Source organism: Pinus tabuliformis, chromosome 8 (assembly GCF_031772625.1).
Source record: "Pinus tabuliformis cultivar Carrire ecotype Pingquan chromosome 8, CPIR1, whole genome shotgun sequence".
NCBI lineage: Eukaryota > Viridiplantae > Streptophyta > Pinopsida > Pinales > Pinaceae > Pinus > Pinus tabuliformis.
The window spans coordinates 2,010,020,904-2,010,031,401 of NC_142294.1; positions in this window are offsets into that span (position 1 = coordinate 2,010,020,904).

Consider the following 10,498-nt stretch of genomic DNA (forward strand, 5'->3'; position numbering starts at 1 on the left):
ATCTTTAGATCAATCCTACACCTCTCAGAGAGAGGAATCCAGGAAAAATATCAATTGTCATTAATAAGATGACCCATGCGGATTTTGGCCCTAGTTTCCAATTTTAACACTCCCTCTCAACTAGGGAGAACTCCATCTGTTAATCCATCTGCCAATCTGTACTATCTCTGCCATCAATGCACTGCTCTGCACTACTCTACTTTGTTGAACTATGAAGAAGAAGAAGTAATTGAGAATGTATCATGCCATTCTCTACTGACCCAAAGTTAGTCCCAATCAAAGGAGAGTGTGTCATACCACTCTTACTGACTCGAAGTTAATTCCAATCAAAAGAGAGTGTCTCATACCACTCTTATTGACCCGAGGTCAGTTCCAATTCATCTCAGATGAATATCCATCATCCTAGCATAGGGAGTATGGTAGTACATTATGTGTCCATCTATAGTACTATGGTCCCTCTACTCATTTCCCTACTCATTGTCAAGATGAGAGGTAATTCCCATGAGTCCCAGACTGCATGGGTAGGATGTCTCACCAGGAGAAGGATGAACCACTCATCTTGCCTGTTAGGGTCATATAATAATAGGATTCATAATTTTGAATTGACTATGGTTAGACTTGTAGTATTGTACATACCTTTCCTTTTCTGCAAATGTTTTCCATATTGAAAAATTAAAAAATGTGAAGAGGGTATGTCCTAAAAGAAATATCAATGGAAAAAAAAATAATAAAATATCAAAAAAGTAAAAAAATATGAACCCCAAACAAAAGAACAAATCATGAAAGTGTGCAAGTCCAAGTGCCACTACTTTTTACTTTTATGTGCAAAATAATGGTTGTGTACAACTTGTCATAAATGCTGCAACCCATGATAGTCATATTATGTAATCTTGACTCATGCTTTAAATTTCATGTTTATAGTTAGAGAATAAAGATCTAACCAAACATTTTAATCTTGGTAGATCAGTAGTTAGGTAGAGAAATAAAATGTGTTCACAAGCTTAAATTGAGTCATTGGAAGATATAAGGTTAGAAGTAGATAGTTTAATTTTCAAAAAGAAAAAGGAAAAAAAGGGTTTTCCAGTGTAAATGCACCCAATTAAGTCAAGAAAAAATGTTAGGGTAAGTAGAAGAAAGGTTGTAGAGGTACAAAGCTAGTTGAAGCATAAGATCACTTATCATGCTTAAATATATGTTTCAATGTCTAGGAGTAGTTAAGAGAGTGAAAAGGTGTTCAAAAGATGAATTACTTATCTTCCCCTCATTTCATTTCACCCCCCACTACTTATTTACTAATTTCCCATAATCCCATCATTTCTTGTTAATATCCCCTTTATTCCCTTCATTTTCACCCTTCCCCCTTGCTTTCACACTTTTCCCTAGAAATTACCCCCCCAAAAGTCATTTCCTAACCAAAAACCCCTTTTCCCTATTGTGAAACTCATTCCCCTTTGAAAAAATCAATTTCCACTTATTAATTTCCCCCAAAAAACCCATAAAAACCCCTTTCGTAACTACTATTCCCCCCTCCGCTTTATAAAGTTAAACTTTGCAAAACCCATTTAACCCTGCAAAATCGCATTTACTAGATATAAACCTTTTTAACCCACCCCATCTATGCGGTTAAATAAATCCTGCCGCAGTTAAACCATGGTCCCACTATATAAACCCATTCATTAAAATTTTAACCCACACCACTTATTCATTAAATAATTACAAGTTAATTGTAATTATTCCTTGGGCCCCGCTAATCTCTGCCCCTATTCCTTCCTTGCAACTCCATCATGCGGTAGTTGTTGTATCTGGAACCCTCAAATCCTACGACCCATGGCCATATCGCGTGCTCTCAATCTATGACCTTTATCGGCCTGAGAGCATGCGATATGAGCGGTTTTCCTTGAGCCCATTTTGACTACGTGGCGACTTTCCACTAACTTGTGTTCTCTCCAAATAATACCACCCTTTGCTCAAAAGCAGTGCGATGGCCTCCTAAGCCGCTTCCCCGCATAAGCCAAAACAATCACTTTTCATAATATGAACTTTTGCGCCAAATTTAAAAGGTTGCGCATTAAAACCCCGAAAACCCTTGTTTTCATTCCTTTTGCGCATTTACACAGAAAACCTACCAAAACCCTCTGGTGCCACCCTGAACCTATACAACACAAATTTGACCTCTGATTGCCTTCACAACATTGCCAGGGCTCTGTCCACTGACCTCTCAGCTCAAATAAAGCCACGATCACCTCCCTACCACCTTGTGTTTTATTAATAGTGTTGGGTATACGACCAAAGTCCCACATTGACTAGAAGTGGGGAGGATCATGGGTATATACGGATGGACAAATATCTCCATTGGTATGAGGCCTTTTGGGTAAGTCCAAAAGCAAATCCATGGATAAATAGTTTTGATACTAGTCACAACACCTATTTATGCCAAGACTTGAAAGGAAATCTATTAAAAGATTTTATTCAAAAGAAGAAGACAATTATCACAGAGCAGATGAAATCCTTCACAAAGAGATAATACATGTTAAAAATAGACAATTTACATAGTGAAAGATAAAACAGAGGAGACAACAGCAGAGCATACAATCAGAACACAAATAGATCAAGCATACAGAAATATGATCAATATCCAACTACCAGATGCTAATACATGGAAAAAATGAAACAATTTACTCTTGAAATACACAATAAAAATTTGAAATGTAACAATAAAAGTAAAAACACGGTAATGGATATTGACAGGTTAGCATGGTCAAAGTGTATCAGGTCAAAGGTCATAAGTAAAAATGACATCCAGCGTGAAGACCAAACAACCAAGCTTCTTAAAGGGAAAAATATCAAACATCAAAGACAACAGAACCTAAATATTAGGGACATCAAGGAGTAGTTCAAAAGTTGTCTATATCTTCTTGCATGAAGATATTTCCTTTTCCTAGATTAGTTCTCAATATAGTTTGAGATATTTTGTAAATTCTTATTGTATAAATAGTTCACAATTTGAAGTATTTGGGGTGGATTACATTACATTTTTAGAGTTATTTTGATCTTGAACCTAAGAGTGATTGTACTAATTTCAAGTCAATAGACTGGAGAAAGTAATAAAAGCATTGCACTGCAAGATTCATGAGATGAGCTATTTGCAGTGAAGTATCTTCTTTATGTTATTTTGTTACCTTCTTATGTTTTCATAAACTTAAATGCTTTTCCAAATTTGAATGTATTAACTGTGAATATAACTCAGAATTTGTTTAAGTACACTCTATTTTCCACAGTTAGTCATTTATATGTTTTCTTTTGATAACCAAATCTGAGAACCCTTAATTGCTCTCCCATCATGGTTGACCTCTTTCATTCCTTCCATAATCCTGCCTTGGGAACCCTTAATTTCTCCCTGGATCCGATAAGAAACCACTTCACCATCTAGCCTTTGAGATCTATAAAAGCTCACCTATCTTGCCTTGTAGACATCTTTTAGAAGCTTGACCCAGTCCCATTTTTCTGACTTTTGACTCCATATCCCAATGGTAAAAGAAAACCTCTTTTCATCTAAGTAAGTGATCCCACTTCCCAAATTCAAAACAAAACCCAAGTGCAACCATAACTAGCCTAAAAACCAATTAACTAAAACAAAGTTAAAACGTAAAGAGAGAGCCCTCTCTGAGATTTGAAAGGCTAGGTTCTGATCTCCAAGAGTGGTTTGTGGTTACCTCTATCATTTACTTCTTCATACCTCAAAGGAAATTTTGGAGTGATAACATCATTGGAAACTATACTGGGGTGTTCGATCCTCAGTCTCACAAAACTTTAAGGAAACCTTAAATTTCATCTTAAGCCCCTTAAGGTCATTTTTAGAAGTTATTTTTGAAGAAATACATAAAAATAGCTAAAAAAGTTAAAATTTTGGCTCTCAAGAAGATTCACTATACCAGGCCCAATCCAAATCTAAACCTTGCAACTATAGTTGATGACCCAGACCAAATTTTAAGAAAACCAAAAAACGTAGAAACGCAGGCCAGTAGTAGCCAGTTAGTCAAATCAAATTCACTCACTGTGGATTTCTTAGCTTTAGAGGAAATTCCTTTTGATTTGTCATTTGACCTCTCATTATTTAGAACTAAATTTGAGAATGCAATCCATGAAATAGTGTTAGACCCTGAGTTTTTCCAGCTCATTGAATAAAAAAGGGTTATCCATCTAGATTTAGATAAATTTGTCTTAGAGACTTTTGTGAAGTTAGAAGCTTTGACCTCTACATTGATAAGCAATATAGATAATGCTTACCTTCAACAACCTGTTGAACTAGATGCACTTACTGCTGTTGGGCCTACAATTTGTACACAATCTTAACTCACTATAAATACACCTTCATTTACCAATACCTCACCAATATTATCCACCATAGTCCAATCCCCCAAACTAGTTATTCATCAACCATCCTCATCATCATCTAGTTCATCTCCATCTAGTTCAAGCCCTTCCTCAAGCACCACTTCTTTACCCCCTAGTCAGACTAGAACCTCAAATATGGCCAACCAATATGCTCCTCTGGTTTTACCTGCACAAATCAATGCCATGCCCCAAGATTATCATAGCAAAATTGTTTATTCAATGCTACTGGTCAGTACACTTGCCAGTAGCATGTGAACAAGATGACTGACTTTTTTGATTTGCATGAGATAGATGAAGCAGATGTCTAGATGAGGTTGTTTGCCAAACTTTAATTGGGGATGTTAAGAAATGGTTTAAAGCCTTACCTGCCAATCATATTGCAGACTTAGCTAATTTTCATAGGTTATTCATTGATAGATGGGAGGGAAAGGAAAACCCCCTACAAATACTTTCTCAATATGAAAACATTAGAAGAGCTCCTAATGAGTCAGTCTAGGATTATTGCATTAGGTTTAATAGTATCTACAATGAAATCCCAACCAATATTAAGCCTCCACTTGACCTAGCATTGATTAAATTCCCTGATGGTTTTGACACTGACATGTCATATCACTTAAGGAAAGAAACACTATAACATTGAACAAATGAAAAGAAATTTTGTTAGTGTAGAGGTCATCCTATTAGCCAAGAAAGCCAGAATGAGAAATGAAAAGAGAGTTGTATTTAAAGACGAAACTTCCACTTATGATGGAAAAGTAGATAGTTTAGCAAAAAGCATATAGTTAATAATGGATAAAATAGATAATGCGGAGAGGAAAAATCAATGCGAGAATCAACAATCACCCCCAATAAGAAACCATAACTTTAGAAAGAACCAAATAACTAGAAATAGTTATATTCTAGATCAGCACATTAGGCCTCCCTTCCAAGAGAACTGTGCTGAGGGTTCACAGAGCCACAAAGAAAAGGATGACACCCTAATAAATTTACTAGAAATGAAGGATCAAGATATTGTTTTTCTTACCCAAGAAGAACATGATTTGTACATGTTGTAATAATTGTAGTTAGAATCTACTGAGTCCATTGACTTTAAATAGGGTTATGAGTTAACTATATATGAGGCACACAAACAATATAGCGTAAGGAGTAAAATGAATAACGAAGCTCCCAATAAAAATTCAATCTAGACCCACAATAAAAAGATAACAGAAGCTCCAGTTACCAAAGTGTTACAAATCCTCCCTAGGGGAACACTAGATACTTATACCCCAAAAATGATAGATATAAACTCCACTGACACTGAAACACAAACTGAAACAATCATTGAAACCAATCCTAATAGGGAAAATGAAAGCGAAATAGCTGAAATTCAAACTGAATTGCCTAGTACTGAGAAAAAGGATAAAAACATATAGACTGCATTTCCTAAGGAAGATCTTGTTCAAACAAACAAGGCTCAGTTCCCCTTCAACATCAAAACCAAAATAGCAAAGTTAAAGATATCAGTTTCTTTGACTGAACTAGTAAAGAATGAATCCTATAGGTCACAGATGACTAAAAATTTAAACATAGGAGAGGGAGAAGATGCTGTTAATTTGAATGACGATGAACCTGAATTATTATTTGGCCCTAAGGCCAATGGTAGTTATAAGCAAGGAGGAGTTCCTCCTTTCTACATTAGCCTGAACATTCATGACAAGATATTTCATAATGCTATCTTAGACTTAGGGGCATCCCATAATTTTATGCCAAAAGAAATTATGGAAAGACTGAACTTAGACATCACTAGACCATATAGGGATTTGTTTTCTTCTGACTCTAGCCAAGTTAAATGCCTTGGTTTGATCAAATACTTATGTGTAACTCTAGTCCAATGCCTAGCAAAGAGTATTGTAATGGACATAGTTGTTGCAGAAATCCCTCCTAAATATGGAATGTTGTTATCTCACTCACGGGGAGAAAAATTGCAAGGATCCTTGCAGTTAGATATGGCTTATGCCACCATATCTATTTTTCACCAACAGATGAAATTATATAGAGAGACCTTGATGAAATACATGGTCAGTAGTGTTGAAAGACCACAAAACTTTCCCATATATTCCATGCATTCTGATATGGACTCTTTTATCTTGTATAACTGAGAACATGACAATAATAAAATCATAGTTGTAGAAGAAAATAGAAAACATGATGATAGTGAGAATATTTTTCATGAGTCCCTATGGCATCTAGACTTTGATGGTTATGCGAATAGGTTAGGGGTTGGTGCAAGAGTATGGATCCATAATATTGGAAAATAATAATTCTGAGGGACATGCATTTAGATTAAACTTCAAGTGTACCAATAACATGGCCAAATATGATGCCTAATCTTAGGTTTAGAAATCTTTAGAATACTTGGAGCCAAAAGAGTTTCCATACTTGGAGAGTCAGAACTGATTATTAAACATATTAATGGTAAATACTCTATAAACAACCCTAGAATTAGTCAATATAGGGACACTGTCCTAGACTTGATTAAAGACCTCCTGGAAAAAAAATTTACTTTCATTCCTAGAAAACAAAATATGCAGGCTTACAATCTTGCCACTTTTGCTAATACCTGTAAATTTCCCTTTCAACCCAACCATCAATACACCGTAGAAGTGAGACATAGGCCTGTCATACCAGACAACTTGAAGTATTAGCATATTTTCTCCCAGGATTCCCAGATTTATGATTTCATGAATGTTGAAGGAGATTTTTAGAATTGTAAAATAGATACGGACTATACAATAGAAAATAACATAGATAGTGACATAGATGTAAATATTTTAGAAATAGGTAAACCTACTAAATTCACTCAAGTAGAAGTAGACAACTTAGAAAATATAGAAATAGAGGAAATAATCAATGATTATCCTGATATTATTAATCTTAAAAACATTTTTTTGCCTAAGGGATTAGTCCCATTAGAGGACTTGTTTGACTCAAGCGATGTAGCTAGAAAGCTGAAAATGGAACCCCTAAGAGCAGACATAGAAGAGTGTAACATAGGAATTGAGGATAAACCAAAACTCATTAACATATCAAAAGCCTTACCTCCAAAGGAAAAGGTAAAATACATAAACTTGTTTAAAGAGTTCCAAGATGTTTTTCCCTGGAGTTATGGAGACTTGAAGTCTAATGACACTAGCATAATTCAACTCAAAATACCTCTCAAAGAGGATCATAAACCTTTCAAACAAAAAATTAGGAGAATAAACCCAATTCTTATGCCATCCATTGAGAAAGAAGTTAAAAGAATGTTTGATGCCCAAACTATAGATCCCATTAGATACTTATATTGGATTTCAAACTTAGTTACTACTAGGAAAAAGATAGGAGAAATCACACTTTGTATAGATTTTAGAAAGTTAAACAAGGTATCATTAAAAGACAACTATCCACTACCAAAGATGGATCATATCCTTCAGAGGGTAGTGGGCTGATCCATAATATCTCTACTTGATGAATTATCTGGATACAACCACATCTTGGTTCAACCAAAAGACCAAGCTAAAACTGCATTTACTACTCCTTGGGGTACCTTCATGTATTTGAAGATGCCATTTAGATTAATGAATGCAGGAGCTACATTTTAAAGAGCTATGGATATATATTTTTCCAAAGAGATCCATGAATTCCTAGTAATATACAAAGATGAAATTATTGTCTTTTCTAAATCTGATAATGAACACCTAGATCACCTGAGAAGAGTATTTATCAAATGCATGAAATTTGGGATTTCTTTAAACCCCAAAACGACACTCTTTGGTACAGAGGAAGGAAATATGTTGGGACACATCATATCTAAAGATGGAATTAGGATAGATCCTGCTAGAATATATGCCATTTTGGCTATTTCCCATCCTAGAAACATTAGAGAGTTACAGTCATTTCTAGGCAAGATTAATTTTCTTAGGAGATTCATTTCGAATTTAGCAAAATTAATTAGGGAATTAAATAACATATTAAGAAAGGACTCAACACTTAAATGGATAATGGAGGCCAAATAGTCCTTTTAATCCATCAAGGAATCCCTAACCAAGACTCCATTCCTTATAAGTCCTGATTTTCAGAAAGATTTTATTATTTTTTCTTTTGCTTCAGAACACACCATTGCAGCAGTATTGCTGCAAAAGAATGACCAAGGATATGAAAAACCAATTGCATTGTTTAGTAAATCCTTAAGATATTCCATGATTAAACACAATATCATGGAAAAAGAAGCATTACCTTTAGTAAAGGCTATCAAAGATCTCAAAGTTTATATTCTTTACTCACACATTATTGCTTATGTTCCAAACTTTGTAGTTAAGGACATTTTGACACAAAATGGGCCTGAAGGGAAGAGAGGCAAAGGGATTGCCACTATATTGGAATATGATACCGAGATAAAGCCCACTAATGATCCAAATTGGATCCTTAAACATTTTTCATGACTGTTTCAAATTATGTCAGATGAAAATCTTATAAATAACAAGCTTATTAGAAATGACCTCTGGACAATGGCAATTGTGGCTAGCATGGAACAACGAGGACCCTCGGTCAAAGCACGCTGACCATTGGACCATGGAGACTGCGCATGGATGCAAAATTGGCAATCGGAAGCCCGGATCCAGAAATAGAGGCATTCTTTGATACGCGAATCGTGTATGGCAGGGAAAAAAACCTTAGAGAAGGAAAGCCCTGAGCACTCGGTCACAAGGAAAATAGGAAACCGTGTGAAAATCATCAGAAGGTGGGTCCTGCAGCCAAAACCGGCAGGATATCGCATGCACTTGGAGTGGTAAGCAAGTTTGGTCGAGTTTAGCGTGATGCCACACACTAGGCAACGCGTGTCTAGCGGATGAGAGAGAAAACTGCTTACATCGTGTGAGTAACGGTCGAGAAACTTAACTGCACGATATGGACAGAGATTGTAGGATCTGGAGGAACCAGATCAACAACAGAGAATTAACCTGACGGAAGACTAGATTTGATGAGAAAATAGACTAAGGCGCATAAAGAGTTGAGGTCTGACATGACTGCTGAGCTAGCAGAAGAATCAGATTTGTGGGAAAATCCTAGAGTAACAGAAATAATGACCATTTAAGGAAAACAGACCCTCAGTACGTAAAGCGACAAGTGGCCACCTCTCTGTGTAGCGTTATACAGGATGATGACATAGAGCAGGGGGATTCCAATGGACAGAGGTAGGTGATCCAGAGAGGTGGGAAGAGGAAACGAACAGTCAGGGAGCAGATTGGCTTTAAGCCACGAACATACAGAGAACAGAAAGAGAGAGAGAGAGAGAGAGAGAGAGAGAGAGAGAGAGAGAGAGAGAGAGAGAGAGAGAGAGAGAGAGAGAGAGAGAGAGAGAGAGAGAGAGAGAGAGAGAGAGGCAGAAAGCCAAGAAACAGAAGTAGAGAAAGAAGTGAATTGTAGAGAGCAGAGAAGCCAAGCTGACCTGCAGAGTGAAGGCAACATCGAGCAGACAGAGACAAAGAGAGTTCGAGAGTTTGTGAACTCCAGAGAAGGCTTGAGAGATTCAAGAAACTCCTTTGTGTATTCCTGTTAGGTATTGAGTACCAAATTTGACTCATACCACCAATACCAGTGAGGTCGAGATTCCATAACAGGAGTCTGTGCGCTCCAGAGACTTGGGGGATCCAAGTACAATCCTACTGTTCATTCTCTATTAAGTGAGACTCAAATTGAGCTCCTTATTGTAAAATCTCTACTTTGAGACACCATAGAAAGGCCACCACTGAAGGCTAGACCAGGGGATGTAGTCCAGGAGGATTGTGTGAACTCCTTATTAAATTTGTTGTGTTATGTATTTCTTACTATGTTTCTCTTACTATTTCAAGTGTTTGTGTATTTCACAATCTTATTGATCCGTTGTTTAAAATAACATAGACACACCCTAGCACATGAGTCTGTAATACCTTCATTAATTAACTGAGATCATTCACGAGTTGTTTTCAAATCAAGTGGTATTAGAGCAACTAGGTTGTTTAAGGTTAGACAAGCTTGTGCTATATTTTGTTGTTGAATGCTAACTAGATCAAAGCTTAAATTAGGAGAAGGAGAGTTGGTT